Genomic DNA, 17926 nt, shown 5'->3' on the forward strand with positions numbered 1-17926 from the left:
CAAGGAAGTGGAGGTGAGAGGATTTTGCCTTCCTGGCTTAACGCGCCTCTCTCCTCCACTTCTGAAACGCAAGGCTGCACCATATTTACAAGAATGTGGTGCAGCCTTGCATTTCCCCCTTCGATGGCGCTAAGTTTAACTTTGCGCGAGCGCAGGCACCCTTGCACCAGAGGGCAAGGGTGTCAGCGTGCAAGGGGAGGATTGTTTATGTGTAGGAAGATGTCCCTTCCTGCACATAAACAATCCTAGAAATGCCATTCTGTCACTTTCATCATGGGTGCTCATGCAGCACACATGAAAGTGACAAAAAGGCAGGGCACAAGTCGGGGTACCATTTGAGTGGACGGCGTCCCCCCACTTATTTTACCGGGTGGATGCCTCCCCCCTGCTCACAAGATGGTCTTTGTATGATGGCGGCCACCCAGTAAAATAAGTTGGGGGGCGCCGTCCAACCGAGTGGTACCCCAACTCGTGCCCTGCCTTTAAAACTGTGTTCTACGGTTTGCTAGAACCCCGTGTTTCTAGCGTGACTCCTCAACGGCGCCATTTTAGAGCGCAGATTTCAGCTGGCTGTCGTCGCTGTGGTCTGGTGGAGTCCGCTGCTAGGTGGATAAACACAAACTGGGTCCCTGAACGCCACAGCCTTAGGCAGAGGGAGGTGCCTCAGGGGCGCGCGCTCACAGTCCTCTGCTCCGCTGAAAATCCCTTAATGCACCGTGCCCTTCATTTAATTTTTGCTACTGGACATCTGAGAGCGTTTAAGAAAGATATGTTTTTTTCCCCCCGAGTAGTTGCTTGATGATGGATCACACTGCATAAACATGATTTTCCTTCGATTGCGAAGGACAGGGAAAGACTACCATCTACAGTACAATTATGAAAATGGGCGTCTTTATCTGAGAAATGGCTTCTGATTCACAAATACACGTGTGTGGGAGCTTTGGAGCAGTTGTAATTCACTCGTTCAAAAATCAATGAGACATTTCGCAGATTCTGTAACTCCTTATACGACACAAATTACATTTAGGAGTAGGTCTTCCACAAACGAAAGGTTATGCAATATACAAAATTATATTGATAAAATAAATAAAACACGTTTTTGAACTGGATATCGCTCCCAGTACATAACTCGCAGCTGCTTTCAGCACTTTAAAATGAATAGATTTGTGCTCAAAGGGCTCAGCCCCCCTCACCCCTATCGTGTGTGGCAGCCCAGTCTGAGACAGCTTCTTGGACACACACAGCCCCACCCGAGTACTTCACAGGTCTTTAAAAGACCATTTGCTTGTGAATGAGGCTTTGTGTTTTCTCTCATTCTTAGGGCCCCTGCATCTTCACTCTGCCGATTGCTGGAAGAATTAGAACACCCACCTCCCCCCTCCGTAATTTCACTCTCGTTGCGCCTCTGATTGTAAATGTACACCATGCTGTTCAGAAAGTAAAAACACCTATTCCCCTTGATTGCTTGGAGGACGCTTTATTGGTTCATCATGAGTTCACAAATACCACGCACTTTAGTTTAATAGGAACTTTACTGTGAATGCTTGGGGAAGCTGCAAAACCTTCATTCCTTCATTAACAGTAGACTGAATGAACCTTCAACTCTGTTGTTTAATTTGTGCATGATATAGGCAGACCTGAGGAGTATATAATGCATGTTCTCCTATAACCAATGACCCATTAACCCCTTCGGCGCTCATGACGAGCTGAGCTCGTCATGAGTCGTGCCGCTCGCACGCTGATGACGAGCTCAGCTCGTCATGTAATGGGGTTTTGGGAAAAAAGCAGCGCAGCGCAAAAATAACCGCCGCACGCATGCGGTTAAGGAGCCAGGGAGTGCACCCAACACAGTTCTATGTAATGCATCATCATTTTAAATTAATATTCTCTGGTTCTGTCAGTTAGTTATTCCCCTAGTTAAATTCTCGGAATAACTGGAGACTCACATTACAGAAAACCAGGAGAATTTCTTTTTTTTTTTCACTGGAATAAGTTTAAGAAGCTTTTAATGGCTGGTAGTGCAATTTACATCAGAATAATAATGTATAGTTTCAGTTTTATTGGTCTTTATTCGGATATGCATTATCCATAAAAGTACAAACATTTCTCATAATCATCATCATTAAAAAGTTTTTAAAACAGAATTAACTATGAATCTAATCAATAAAGATATTGCAAAATATCCACACATATTCAAATAGCAGCTTCAATATTAAGGTGCAAAAGTGCAAAATGCAAATATTACAGGGAATAACAGCAAAGATGGTCAAATTATTAAATCACAATAGAGTTACAAATAGCAGCATCATATAAAAGTGCCAATGTGCAATGTGCAAGTGAAGACTAAAGACACAACAGAATCTCATTAGATACCAATCGTAGGGCTCTATACGCCAGCATAATATTCATGTTACCCTAATAAAATATAGAGTCCTAAAGTGCATATAGTGCATTCTATTCCACGTTCAGGAGTTAATAGAGGAACGCGAGCGTATAGCCATTTTCAAAAAAGTGAAAACTCGATATATTAAATCTTCATCCTTAAACTGGAGAATAATTTTGTAAGCAACCCTAAAATCCGTTATTCCCTTTGTCCTAAAAAACGCTATAAATATCTGCATGCTATATTTTTGATAAAAAGTGCAGAAAAACAGGAAATGCAGCATAGACTGTTTTCCTAAATTGCCACAAGGGCAGGCCAAATCCTCAATATTGGGTTGATAACCCAGGGGGAAGCACAGCAGATATTTTATTGTACCCGATCTAAGGTGAAAAAGGAGACTTCGCTCCCAAAGAGTGATGTCTCTTAAAAGATAACTAACGGGTAGACTAGATGGAGGTCCACCTTCTTCTGCCATTAATATATACTGTCCTATGGATACTTTAAAAGACTCCTGTGCATGTCTTATATCCCATAATGTTTATATAAAACTTTACGGATGGTCTTTCTATCAATTCTGTCTAATTGATCAGGTTTATAAAAGATATGGCCACGGTTAACTGCTGTCAAATTTGCCCGTACTTCCGTGAGCCACAGTATGTCGCCACCCCTGTCACATTTTAGACAATCAGCCAAGATCTCCCTTGTTAATGAGGCCGCCGGGTTTTGCCATACCTTTAGCCAGAACAAGGCGGGTCGAGACCTAATATAATCCTCCAAATAAGGTAGTCTTAATACATTATGACAGATAAAAGTAGATGATGAAATTGGTAGACCTAAAATTCTCCTGCAGAATCTATTTTCTTCGGCCTGGACACTTTTCAGGCTTATGAAACCCCAAATTTCAGCTCCATAAGTCATAATTGGTACACATTGTGTCCTATAGATTTTAAGTAGGGACAGTACTACCTCAATTCTTTTTTGTTGAGCAAGACTTATTACTGAATTAATTGCTTTAAAAAATGTGGTCCGTCCATAAGCCAGATGCGGTGTCTAGGACCCATTATCTGAGAATTGTAGACCCAAATACGGGAAAGTGCGAGCGCGTAGCAAAGAGTCTGAGCCCAAGGTAATAGTGTTAATGAGACATTTTTTTAGGGCCGCAACACATTAAAAAGGATTTTTTTAATTTGTGCAAAGATTCAGACTATTCATAAAAGCTACAAAACCCCTAACTAAAATTCGAAGAGCATTGGGTGTTCGCCCCATTAAAACAGCATCATCTGCATATAGTACATTATGTAGCTCATTAACATATAAAATAAATAAAAGTGGGGCGAGAACGCACCCTTGTCTGACACCTCTACCAACTACGATGTCCCCTGAAACTGCTCCATCCATGCTTATTCTCACCCGAGCCCTTAGGTCCCTATGTAAATACGCTAAAAAATGCACCAAGTCTTTATCCAACCCATACTCTAAAAGGCATTGCCAAAGCCTGGATCTATTAACAAAATCAAAAGCGGATGTAAGATCCATAAATGCCAGGTAGAGAGGACTGTGTCGGGCGATGGTATATTTCCCTACAATTAAATTAAGGTTCAGTCACTGTTCCACCGTTCCAAGATTGGTTCGGAAACCTAACTGGCATTTATTTAATATATTTCCATCCTCTGCCCAAGTTCTGATTTTGTTAAATAAGATCCTCCCCAGTATCTTAAGAGTGTTATCGATTAGAGAGATTGGTCCGTAGCAGCTCGGATTAGATTTATCTCCCTTTATAAAAGTGGGGACGATTACAGATGTGGACGAGGTATTTGGAATTTTAGTTATTGTTAACTTATTAAAAACATTCAGTAGCAGGGGAGCCCAGAACTCTGACCTAGATTTTATAAGGTCGATGGGTAGCCCATCCGAGCCCTGGCCTTTATTTCCCAGGCTCTGATTTATTGCATCCTCGACTTCTGACAGAGATATTTGAATTTGAATGAGGGTAAGATTTCCAAAAATATCTTTGCATTGAGATATGGAAGCATACGTTTTTGAAAAATGAGCTACCCACGCTTCACTTGTTATATTGCAGCTTAACGGGGTGGATGTATTGCCAAACGCTCTCAGTGACTTAGTGGCTAACCAAAAACCATTTGTATTATTAAGCTTAGCGGCACAGGCCAAGTTACTCCAATGCTCTTTTAAAAGCACATCTTTCCTATGCTTTACTACACTCTTATAAGTGTGTCTTAACACTCTAATAAGGTTGGGATCTCTGGGAAAAGCTATTAACGCGGCTGTGAGTTCCCTGTTTGCCTTAGAACAAATATTATCAAACCACCTAGGGTCGGCTTTAGGTGTAGCTACAGGTCTAGAAATCAATTCTTTAATTCCTGCACATAATAAAACAAAAGCAGAGACTGCCTCTGGGTTAGAGTTGGCCAATGTGAGACACGTCTCACAAAGTGATGGATAGGTTTTTACCATCTTTTGAAACACCTTCAGGCAGTCCATGCCCTTCCATTTAACTCTTAGGTTGTCAGTGGTGGGTTCTATGTTACTAGCCCCTGGTTCCTTTCTAATATTGGGCCTCAGAGCCGCCCTAAAAGAGACTAAGATTGGATTATGCTCCCCAAAAGTAGATGCCCTAACCTCTGCCAGAACTAGGTGGTCTTCCAATAATGCTGATATAAAAACATAATCTATAGTTGAGGCTCGTCCGAAACCTCTATAAGTAGGTGTTGGATTATCCTCAATATTTACAGCTGCTATATCCATAACATTTAAAAGAATACTATTTGATAGGTGGTCTATTAATTCACATCCTCTCTTGCATAGAATGACTGAGATATGCTCGGTGGGGCTCACAGTATTACCCCCTGCAATCTTCGCATTGAAACCGCCCCCCCAAGCATATTCCTACCGGTTTATTCTTTCCCAGCAAATTGTCCATATCCGAAATAAAGTTGAAAAGGTTAACAAAATAAACATTAGGTGTAGTTAAAAAATCATTGTTATAAAAATTAATAAAACAAATAGAAACCCCCGTGTATACAATAATGCTTGGAAATTAGTGTTTTTGGTGGGAATTGATTTTACTCTACCACCCGATGCAATACTAACCCATATTGATAGGCCACCTGAGGGTCTGCCATACTTAGGATGGGAGGTATAATATTAAAACACTTGTATCCTTCGAGATATAACTCTTTGGTTGCCCAGGTCTCCTGGAACATAAGGATGTCATATTTATTCATCATGTGACCCGTTCTTCGATGTTTAGTTTAGAGGCCAGACCGGCCACATTCCAACTCAGCACCTATAATATTGAATCGGAGTGATCATTTAGGAGAATGTTTTCGGCCTCAGTGTCGATAGTGGCTTTAATATTCTCCATGGGTACCATGAGGGCCGATTCAGTCGGTTGTGATTTAGATAGGGGTCAATCAAGAGTATCTAAATCGGAGATGGCAGAAAACATATTTACCGACTGGTAGAAAGGATTAGTAAGTGGACGCTGTGCGGGTGATGGTCTATAGAAAAAACCAAGGGGTAGTGCACAGATGTTTGTGGGTAAGGAACAGTTACTCTCTCTAATAGCCAGTATTGATCTAACGGTACCTGGTCGGCGAAATTGATGATAATACAATTACCCCCAATAGTTATTTCTGCTGCTCCCACCCGACCTACCCTTCGTACCATTAAGATATCAAGTAAGTCAGACCTCCTATACCCTTTATATTTAGCCAGCCAATCCACACTTTTATTCCGTAACTGTTCCCAGGACTCTGGTTTGTTTTTCTCTAATGGGGGTACCCCTGCAAGAATCAGAACATACGGGCAGGATGCTGGGGGAAGATTTAAAACATCCTTATTTAACTCAACATGCCCATTTATGTTATTATCGACAGAACTTGTACGGATTGTCGAGGCAACATGGCGCCAGTAAGGGTTATATTTTGAGTATTGGCAGTATTAACACATCCAATACATGTTTTTGAAACTGTGGGATCTTTAATTTTACTATTAGTGTCACTGGGGGCAGATGGCAACTTTGCAATTAGGGGCACTTGTTGCCCAGTCTGAGCTAAGTTCTCTTGAAGACTAGCCTGTTGAGGTAACTGTTTAGGTTCCCTATAAGGAGATTTAGCCTTAATGGTTAAAGATTCCAAGCGATCTAAGCGCTTCCAAAATTTCGCAAAATTTAAATCCACAAGCCCTTTAACACGTTCGTACAGTGTATCAATAATAATGTCCATAGCAGTGACCCCTAGTGTAAAATTAGAAAGGGCAGTCTGTGTAGATTCCGTCTGAGTATATGCAGAATTACTTAAAATATCCAATGAAACTGAATCAATTGAGTCACTACTAGGGACTGGGTCTACTAGGGCCTTCGTGCCCCTAATCCAAGTATTTAATGCTGTGCGTTGTGAATTCAAGCGTGGAGGTTGTTTCCGTTTGGGACAGGCTAGTTTCACTGCCTTCCTTCAATTGAGCAACTCCCAGATGCCGAATCTACTGTTGCTCCTGTGAGGCCAGAGCCTTCCACGCCCACTATGTTCTCTCCAATTAGTGGGAGTGGGCAGGGGTCAACCTAACTATGTGACATTAGTTGAGGGTCGCTTGTATCAGTGTTCTTAATTAGTATTACAGATTGGGGTTTTGTGGGGCCCAGGGACAATCGTCTCTCAGTCAGCTCAATATCGGTGCTGACTATATTCATCGCCCTCTCCAACATAGTGTCAATAGAAGTGGCATTACGTACTACGGGGGTTGGATTTCGTTTGTCCATAGTTTTTGTTTGCCCCAAGCATTCAATAGATACTAATAAAAGACACCCCACTCACCACTAGACGATCCAACTGTTCTCAAAACGGCAATGTCAGGGGGTGGCCCAGCCCGGCCTCGAATGGTCCCGGACGGGCACAGACGGGCCCGCCCTTGTCCCAGGCTTCACCCGGGTGCCGGCCACGCTCGTCCCGCGCTGCGGGGCGCGCTCGCCGAATTTCTAGCACCTCCAGGCGCAGGCTGAGGCGTCACGGGTGCGCCTTGTGTCCCGGGGCTGCTGGGAGTTGTAGTTGCAGCCACCTCGGTCTCGCTGGCCATTTCTCTCACGGCGCGGTGAAGAATAAAGAAGCACCCAGCCGTTTCCCTCACGGCTCCGTTCTGGTGCTGCAGGTACGTTTTTTAGCGTCCCATTATGGTGGCCACAGAAAACTGTTTAGCGCTTTTAATTGGCTGGCTTTTAGAAGTTAAATTTTTCTGCTTGAAGCATGTGTTGGCTAATCAGTATTTGCTCTCCAATTTCTCACAACTATAGATTGCATTTGAATGTGTGAACATGGTATGCAACACAACTTTTTTTCAGGTGTTTTGCAGCAGTTTCAAAATATTGTAGAGCTTCACATTGCTGAATTGTTTATAGCTTAGTTTTCTCTGAGTGCAAAGTGTCACTCTAAGTGTCACACATACACACTGAAACCATGTATATGTCACACATAAGTAGGGCTTGTGGTTTTATGCTATTTATTTTTTTAACATTTATGTCTGTATTTATCCCTCTTTATCTTTTGCCCATTTTATCTGTATTCATCAATATTTATTTTGTGCTTTGCGTATAAATTAAGTTGCCAAACTATACATTTCCATATTTATTTACCTGATAGACGCGCACTCATACTTTGATGTATGTCGTGTATTAGCTATATAAGCTGGCAAATATTACATAACAATACATCCATTGTAAATACTAGCATTATACCATAAATGTATGTTGACATATGCCATTATTTAAAGAAATGTCATCCTTTTTTTAATTTCCGTGCTGTCAAGCTGCTGGCCTATATCATGAAAGACAGCACAGAGAGTCATTCAAAAGTAGGGCAATTTTCTGTATTTATCCACTTTAAAAAAAAAATACAGGCAGAAACCACATTGTTTTCTCTCTGTATTTATCTGTAAAAAATCAATTAAAACTGAAAACGGGGAGTCTTACACATAAGCATCCTGAAAACTTGGCAGCTATTTGTATTAATTTGAGTTATGCACTAGTATCCCATCACTTTGCAACGTGAAAGGCCATCCTAACTGAAATATATCATACCTACCTTGCATGGGAATCACTTCAAACCATTTTGTGCAGCTGCACTTTACACGTTTTAGCACAATGCACTTGATAATGTCACCCATACGAAACTGCCTTGGTATCGGACGCCTTTCATCATTAATGTTTATAAACCTCATGGGCCCTCCTCTGCCTCTTTGGAATCCAGTGCCTTATGTGAACAGGTGGTTGATGGCTCATCGCCATGCAGACGATACTCAGTCTAGAAAGGTAGATTCTACAGCCCAATACAATAAAAGATATGCAGACGCATGGGCATTTTAATTAATGGTTTTCATTGCTATAAGTGGTCTCACAAATTTTCCATGGTCAAACATCCTGTGGCAATATAACATGTCCCATAATGTCTGCAATAACAGATGTACAGAGTATCAGGTTAAAACTGTACAGAGTGCACCTTGCATTTTTTTGTCTCATGGTCATTGTTAGATTTGGGGGTCCCTAGTTGGCAATGGTATTCACCTTTGTCCAAATAGGGACCCTTGCTTATAAGTCAGGATAAGGGGATTACACTACTGGATAACCCCTGCTCACCCCCTTGGTAGCTTGGCACGAGCAGACAGGCTTATCTCAAAGGCAGTGTGTTAAGCATTTGTGAATATACACAGTAATACAGTAAAAACACTACAGATGGACACCACACAGCTTTTAGAAAAAGAAGTATTCTTTATATAGACTTAACACAAGACCACAAACGACAAACATCCACAATTCTGTACTTAAGATTGACTTAAAGATGGTAGAAGTTACTTAGTTCAAGTTGGTGATAAATGCGACACAGTTCTCACAAAAGTACCTAGATGCGTAACGCAAAATAAACAAAAGGCTCGCTAAGGGAGATGCATCGGTTTCGTGCTCCGGGGGAGATGATGCGTCGCACCTCAATGCTTGTGCAGAGTAGGGGATGCGTGATGATCCTTACCGGTGCGGGGATGATGCGTAGGTTCTCGGCCTGCGGCCCGGTTGCGATGCGCAAGATGGCGCCTCGATGCGATAATCCTGGTGCAATGCAAGGAGATGGCGCCCTTGTTGCGACGATGATGTGTTCACACCCTGGCAGCCTTGTGACGACTCGATGGCAGCCCTCTCGATGGCGTCATGCTTCTCCGGTGATGCGATATCAGACAGCTTCGACGAAGACACGCTTCCTGGGAGATGTGGCGTCACACTTCTCCGGCAATGCGACAACTACAGATGCGGCGGCGTCACGCTTCTCGTTGAGTCACGCTTCCAGCTCTCAGTGACACGCAGGCTTCTACAGATAGATTTCCCAGCAAGGAAATTCAGAGGGGAGCTGGAGATGAAGTCTTTTGTCCCTGAGACTTCAGCAGGAGGCAAGCACAATTTCAAGCCCTTGAAGAATATTCTGTAAGATGATGAAAGTCCTTAGAAAGTTCCTTCTCCTTTTCCTTGGCAATAAAGAAACCACTGCAGGCTAACCCAGCAAACAGCACACAGGCAGAGGGGCAGTCCAAACTCCTGCAGCTTCCTTGGTTCTTCTCCTTGGCAAAAGGTTCGCCTTGTTCCCAGAAGTGATCTAAAGTTCTTGGGTCTGAGTCCCAATACTTATACTACTTTTCTCTTAGTTCTCTGAAGGCAGAGGGGCCTTTGCCCAGTCCAAATCAGTTTTGGAGCACTCCGTTTACATGACTTCTTCTTGCCTTTCACAGTGCAGGGCAGGAACATCAGACGCCCCACAGGATGTGGAGCCAGCATTGTGGAGGGAAGGCCCAGCCCTATTTAGGTCCCAGGTGCAACTCTTCCCTCCCATCTAGGTGCAGATCTCCCTATTCACCACTGGACTGACTCATTCTGTCTCCTGGAATCCCCAGCCCTGTCACTCAAACTCCAAGCAGGGAAAACACAACCTAGCAGAGGCAGGCCTGGATAGTTAGACAAGAAAATACCTACTTTCTAAAAGTGGTATTTTCAAACACAGAATGTTAAAACCAACGTTACTAAAATATATATTTTATCATTCTGAGTTCAGGAATACTAAACTCGAATTTCTACCATGTTCCCTGAGTCAGTTAGGATTATAAGATGTAATAATCTAACTGCTCATTCTGGCCTATGGAGAACAGGTAGCCTTGCAATAGTGAAAAACGAAGATGGCTGTGATTCACTAATAGGACATGCTATACACAACAGGGCATGTCCTACCCTATCCTTACAATGCACCCTGCCCTTGGGCCTACCTTAGGGGTGTCTGATATGAAGAAAAGGGAAGGTTTCGGGCCTGGCAAGTGGGTGCACTCGCCAAGTCGACATGGCAGCCACAGACTGCACACAGGCCTTGCAATGGCAGGCCTGAGACACATTTTACAAGCTGTTTCTGTGGGTGGCACCACCAGTGCTGCAAGCCTACCAGCAGCATTTGATTTACAAGCCCTGGGCCCACATGGTGCACTGCACTAGGGTCTGACAAGTAAATCAAATAACCCAATCATGGAATCACTAATTAGTGCATCACTTTAACATAGGGAGCACTTGCACTGTGGCACTGAATAGCAGTGGCACAGTGCCCAAAGCATATAACCAGCAAAAACATATCAAAAACAGAGGAGGAAATCCGAGAAAATGGAAGGGAGACTCACGCCAATGATGCCAGGTCTAACAGTCATAGTGTATTAAACTTGTCAGTAAATTTAAATGTGGTGTTCTAGGTAGTGTAATAAACGTAATAGTTTTGGTAATCACTATTGTAGTTTCTAGCATGTGGTTTTCTTTGGGGTTTTTTCAACGCACAAACTCTGCTTTTGTTCATGGTGCCATGTTTTAGTATGCCTCGCTTATAGCACTCAATGGCTTGACTAATGTAGTTGTACGCCAAATTTTCATCTACATTTGGGCTGTTAATTCCTCCATACAGGGATCTTAAGTCATTGGCTTAAGAACTGAGCAGCTCCAATTGTTAAATCTTGCAATATGTGCAAAATATAGATCTGCTGCACATGTGATGTCACTTCCTGCCGTGCTGTCACTTCCTGCCGTGCTGTCACTTCCTGCTGTGCTGTCACTTCCTGCTGTGATGTCACTTCCTGCTGTGATGTCACTTCCTGTAACACCACCTAACTTGGAGAGTCCTCCTACTTCTTTTTTTAGGACTTGTGCCCTGCAAAAAGGCATTTTTTCAAAAGTTTGTTTATGTACAGGAAGGGACACCTTCCTGTACGCAAACAAACAATGGCATTTAGCTTTTTTCATGTGTGCTGCACAAGGCAGCACACATGGAACAAGCATTTGAGATGCAATAGGTCTCGCATTTGCGAGAGTTTATGCTATTGGCATTGTAAATGCCTATGCCTTTTATGTATCTGTTTTGATAATTAACACATAAATAAAAGGCATTGCCATGTACAATGGCAATAACTCAAACTCTTGTAAATGCAAAACCTATTGAAAGAAGCAGCCACCATTGTCTTGGGATGCTTAGAAAGTGAAAGCGTGCATAGTGCACTGAATGTTGCAGGAAAGCATTTCGTGCCTGCAGTAGGAGGAACTCATTAAAGAAAATAGTGCTTATAGACTAAATAAGTCATACAGTGTAACAACAGAAATAAAAGGGTCAGTCCTCATGGGAGGTTACAAATGAAGAGAAGGCTGTACTAAGGAGGGACTATAAAGCTTATGAACAAATCAGAAGCCAGAATTTACAATGGACTATGACACAAGCCAATGAAAAATATGGGTCAGGAGTGGGCGGAGCTTCAAGTCGATACTCGATTACAGCATGCCTCGCAGAACAGCGCATGCGCTGCCCAAGCTCGTCTTAAAAATTATGTACAAATGTGGCAGGTATTATCTAAAAGTTTCAATGAAGAACATGAAGTAGGAGAATAAGATTTCTGTGATTTGATGTGGTGTCTTAAAAATACAAGCATTTTTTAATTTTATTCATTTCTGATTTTGTAATTTTTGGCAGTATTTGTAATCTCTTCACTTACACGTGTACATAGCAAGGAATGACCCAAAGTCTAACGTGGTGCTATTGTTAACTTTTTGACTTTTTAGCACAGTGGCTATTCCCTAGAACTTTCATTACTGATGTTCTTCCTTCTGTACCAGGAGGCATTGCATATATGACTGCTATGATGTAGAGGTATTAAAAGTTAGTTTTGTCTGGCGGTCCTCTCCGCATTTGAGCAGGTCTCGGGCCTGCTGGTCTATCCGGCCGAATCCACCCTGGTGCCTCTCCACCCATCGCAGGACTGCTTTGACTGGCAAACGAACATTCCTCTGCACAGGCTGTCCTTTAAATAGTTGGGTGTGTGGATCGCCCTACTCCCGGAACTCGGACGGGCCTTAAACATTACGCCCCTGATCAACAAGACAAAAGCGGACCTTCAGAAGTGGCAGTCCCTCCCGCTCAACCCCATGGGCAGGAGTGCCCTCTTTGAAATGATGGTACTCCCCCTGTTCTTGTATATTTTACAAAACGTCTCCCTTCATCTTCCTGGCAGCTGGTTCCATGAAATTGACGGTATCCTCACCCAGTTTCTCTGGGGAGTGGGAGACCGCGAATGTCCCTAGCGCATTACCGTATACTTCCCAATGACGGGGGCATGGGAGTCACCAATCTCCACCTCTACTAACTAGCCACGAGACTCATCCTGATCCATGATTGGTTCACGGGCGGCTGGTCCGACCCGGCGTACCAGGTGGAACATCGCTCGAAGGAGTTCCCTCAACTCCAGGCTTACTTATATGGAGCCCCCATACCCCAAGATCTCCCCCTAATCACCAGGACAGTTTTCTTGGATTGGCGCACGGCATTGCGCCACACGAAGTGGGACCGGAAACTCACTCGACAGATGCCTCTGTGGTGTGGTACGTGGCTGCGGAAGGTCTTATCTTTTTCGGACTTTAACCGATGGGACAGCATTGGGATTTCGCTTCTCGTCGATCTCTGGGTGGGGGATCACATCAGATCCTTTGCGGATTTGCAGCAGCGCTTATCCCTCCACCCCTCTTAATTCTACAAATACTTGCAACTCAGATATGAACTCCGCTACACATTCCGTTTCCCATCTCCCTCCAGGAATTCAGCCCTTTAGAAACCCAGGTGATGATGGAGAATTTGGGTAGAGGAGGGGTGTCTTAGATCTACCGCTCCTTGGCGAACAATGGTCCCACATCTTTAGACTTGCTGCGTGCCCGCTGGGAGTGGTGTCTGGGCCCCTTGGAGGACGCAGACTGGAGGGACACCCTTATGGCCCCTAAAACGCTGATCACCTCCTCCAAGCTGAGGTTAGTCCAACTCTATTACTTGCACGTAGCATACCTCATTCCTTGCCGTCTTTACAGTGCCCAACTGCGGTCCTCCCCCAGTTGCACGCAATGCGACCACACTCCTGCAGACTTCTACCACATGGTCTGGTGATGTCCGGTCCTGGCGGCGTTTTCGGCAGGGGTGGAGCTGGAACTTACACTGACCCTGGGGTGGGAGGTCCTACACGACCCGGTGCGCTTGCTCCTGGGGGTGTATGACGGCTTAGATGGTTCCCGAGCAGATAAGCGCTTCCTCAGAACAGCGGTGGCGGTGGCAAAGCGAGCTATTGCAGCAATCTGGTCCCAGGCCAAGCCTCCTAGCGTCAGGCGGTGGAATTGGGGGGTTGACTGGTGTGGGACCCAAGAGGAATCCCTCTTTGAAGCCCGTGGTTTTCCTGAACTTTTTCAGAAGGTGAGGGGCAAAAGGTGTGTAGGTTCAATGTCCCTTACGGGCATTATTTTACCCTGCAGTATGCCTTATGCTCCCCTGTCTCCAGTTCTGTGGCTGTAAACAATCGTCATAATGTGTTTGATTCTGCTACCAATGTATTGTTTTGGTGTGATTTAAACTCAATAAAATTGATTATCCCACAAAAAAGTTAGTTTTGATAAAGCTTTCTTTTTTTTACATTATTGCCGGTAACCTTGCCTGGTATGCTGAAGTGACCACTGCTAGTAATTCTGCATTAAATGCACACTTATCGAACTTGTCTGAGGTGGTCAGTATAGTAACACTGTTAATTTGGGGTAGTAGCTCAGATTTATTGAACATTAGTAGCTCGTTTGACGCAAAAAGTTGGAGATCCCTGGTCTAGAGTGTCTGCTACTGTGTGACTTAAATGTCCATGGAAGGCTAGCTTTGATGGGGCGGTAAGGATTTGATTTGACAGATGTTATGTAATGTCTCTGGTCCTTGCAGCTACATAGTTTGGGTCGGGAAATACAGAGTAGGTAGGAAGCTTTGGTTTTCTGGCACACGAGCAAGGGAAATGTTTACGTATCGGGTTACCAGGACAATAGAAACTTGTGTTTGACCTCAACTCTCTCTATTAAAGGTCAGATGGATGTTTATAGTGCACTGTACTGCACACTGGCTGCACAAGAGTGGGTTGGAGATCCGCCTAGTTAAAGGACCCTGCTGCCAGAGAGGCCTAGCTCAGTGCCCTGGTCAGGCTTGCAGGCACAGACTACCAAAGACTTCAACTGGGAGTGGTAAACCAGTCTTGCATAAGCACTTCTAGCCACGCACTGCCCCTTCACAGGGAAAGAGTTCTTGGTTTGTTGGCACGTGAAGTAAGCTTCCGGTCTGGGTCACCACTCCTTTTCTGCATGTTCCTGTAGCAGGGGCCAGTAGTGAGTCAGCTGCTCTGTCGTAGGGGCCGGTCCTGGGACCTTGGTCAAGTATAAGAATGGAACAGGCTGGCACTAGTTTCTTATTGTTAAGCTGCTCGCAGATCAGCAATGCAGGTAGATAGGCATGTAGCAGCAGGTCAATAGTCAGTAGTGAAGTTCTTCCAGCTTGTCAAAAGTTCGAAAAGGAATTGTGCATCACACAGTTCCTTACTCTCTAAAACCAGGTCCTCTCCTGTCTAGCAGGTGATTCGAAATAGTAGCATCAGAGGTCCAGTAATTATGCATAGTTGGAAATCAGTCAAGATGCCACAGCTCCTAGTCGGGACGGAGCATTTTTCAAAATTAAGAAATCTCTGGCCACTTAAAAAACAGAGCAGTTCCCTTTGCCTCTTCTCAGGTAAATCGTGAGGAGAGAACTAGAGAGGAGTTTTGTAAATTTCAAGCAGTCACATCCAGAAGGATAGAAACTATTCGTATTTGTAAATTATCTGTCCAGACCTAGGTCCAGACGAGCTCTTCAATGGCATTAAGCGCTACATAAATCATGCAACCAGACCAATAAGAAAGCTCTTTATGTCAATACGATGACAAATTAAACAAAACAATAAGTGGAGGCGGAAATGATGTGTAAACTCTGTAATTCAAACTTTGCATCCATCTCCCAGCTTTGAGCTTCAGAGAAATAGTTTTTCCAGTCTGCGACATCACCTTTTCGAAAAACGGTTAAGCCCATGGATCCATGTGTCTCAGAGGATCTTTCTTTCATTGCTTTGAATCTGCCTAGTTCAGTGTTCATAGAATCTGCTCTTCGGTCAGATGTATCCCCCAAAGAATTGCTATTTTCTTTACTGCTGCCTCCAGATCCACTTTCATTTCTTCAAACATCAGGACCACCACATTTTCATCATCTATATGTTCATTCCAGACGAGGGCATGTTTAAAATATGAACTCCAGCACACTTTTCCAGTCATGAAGTGCTAAAAAAACTCATCCTAGGAGCTGTAGTTGGGAAGTGGAGGCACACTATTATAAAAGTGGAACAGCGACACTGCCGTATCTTTGGGACTGTGAAACACCACCAAACTCTTCACTTTGTTCACCTCAATGGACTTGGGGATGTTGCCGCGCTGCAGATGCATCGTTAGAACTCTTGAGGAAGGGATCTGGTTTAAACTCTCAAATTTGTATGGTGATCCGATTTCAAGCATGGCTATAAGGGGCGGTGGCTCCTTGCCATGGATGCTGTAAATCATGTCCTGTCAAATCTGGATGGTCCAGATGGTACTGCATTTAGGGTCTGCCCTCAGCTCGAAGGTTCCTAGAGCCTGGAAAGTCTCCGGGCTGCACAGCATACTGGGGTACAGCACCCCATTGTAGGTGAGCAGCAGCTCTTCCGGAGCCTTGTCTTTCACTGCAGCCGAGAGAGTTTCGTTTATTTTCCCAAATCTCTTCAAGTTTGACATCTCAGTGCAGACTGTGCAAGGCGCTGTGCCAAGGAGGGCTACCCGGCACTGTGCCGTAGAGGGCAGAGCTGCGAGGCGCTGTGCCGTAGAGGGGAGAGCTGTGAGGCGCTGTGCAAGGGAGGGCTGCGAGGCGCTGTGCCGAAGAGAGGAGGGCTGTGAGGCACAGTGCTAGTGCCGAGAGGGTGGACTGATGACACAGAGAGCCCCCTCTGTCCTTTACACAAAAGTTGACAGCATCGTTTGTGTGAGAGGGACTGGCGAGCAGTGACGGGGAGGGGTTCTCTATTAACTCCGGAGGGAGGGAAGTGGGGTAGAGGGTGTGCGAGGCTGGACAGCGCCACCAGTCACAACAGCCTGGAGCAGCCTTTTTATTCTGGAGATGAGAAGACGTAATAAAATCTAGACAGAGGTAAAGGGTTTTTCTACACTTCTCCTCTTCTGCAAAATAGGCATTTTTGACCCTGAAGAGGATTTTCGGGGCAGTAGAGCATGCCCACCAACCAACTTGCAGGATAGCAGGTCACAATATTAACACATTATCCCATAGGGTTTCGGTTCCTGTTTTCTTGGAGGCATTATAGCACGCCCCCTCTCTCTCCTCACCCATGAGCAGTTTAAAACTGAGCGCGGCGCCGCTTCAAGGACACATCGCTCGTTTTCTTTTCTTTTCTTAAACTTTTTCACTGAGCGCGGTGTTCTTGAAGCGCCGCGCTCAGTGTTAAAGTTAAAAAATAAATAGAAACCGATCGTGGAGCCGCACTTGAAGTACAACCCCCCCTCCCAAAAACAGAGCACGGTGTCCCTGAAGTGGACACCGCGCTCAACATAAATGCAAAATATAAATAAATAAAGTGAGTGTGGTTTCCCTAGCGGACGCTGCTCTCAATTAAGTAACAAAAAGCATACCATTTTGACCGCACAGTGCTGCAGCCGCCATTGTCCCCATCAGTGTCCATTTTAAAAATAGTGCTCACCCACCAGATAAAGGCCACCGTGTAACGCTGCAAGTAAACAATCCAGTCCGGATGGGAGGTCCCAAAAGGAGGCAGGGTGGTAACAAAGAAGTCTAATTTTTAATCAGAAGCCAGCGTTTACCATAAACGATGACGTCAGCCAATAAAAAAAGATGGGTGGGGATTTAACTCCACTTCTAAAACCTACCCTACTACAATATGCCTCGCAGAGCGATCAGCGCATGCGCGCTGCAATGCTAGGCAAGACCTAAAAAACAAAAACGAGGAGAAATAATACATTTCTCCTCGTTTCTCCATCTTAAGACCAGTTTTTACCTGGTCCTAATTTTAGCGCTACCTCCTATGTACGCACCCTTGTACATAGGGGGC

General features: G+C 44.3%; 1 pseudogene; it reads right to left on the bottom strand.

Annotated features, from left to right (window-relative positions):
* Positions 1-15711: 15711 nt before the first annotated feature.
* On the bottom strand, positions 15712-16583 carry LOC144773757 (sulfotransferase 6B1 pseudogene; annotated as a pseudogene).
* Between the last annotated feature and the right edge of the window lie 1343 nt (positions 16584-17926).

This window comes from Lissotriton helveticus, chromosome 8 (genome assembly GCF_964261635.1).
Source record: "Lissotriton helveticus chromosome 8, aLisHel1.1, whole genome shotgun sequence".
NCBI classification, from domain to species: Eukaryota; Metazoa; Chordata; class Amphibia; order Caudata; family Salamandridae; genus Lissotriton; species Lissotriton helveticus.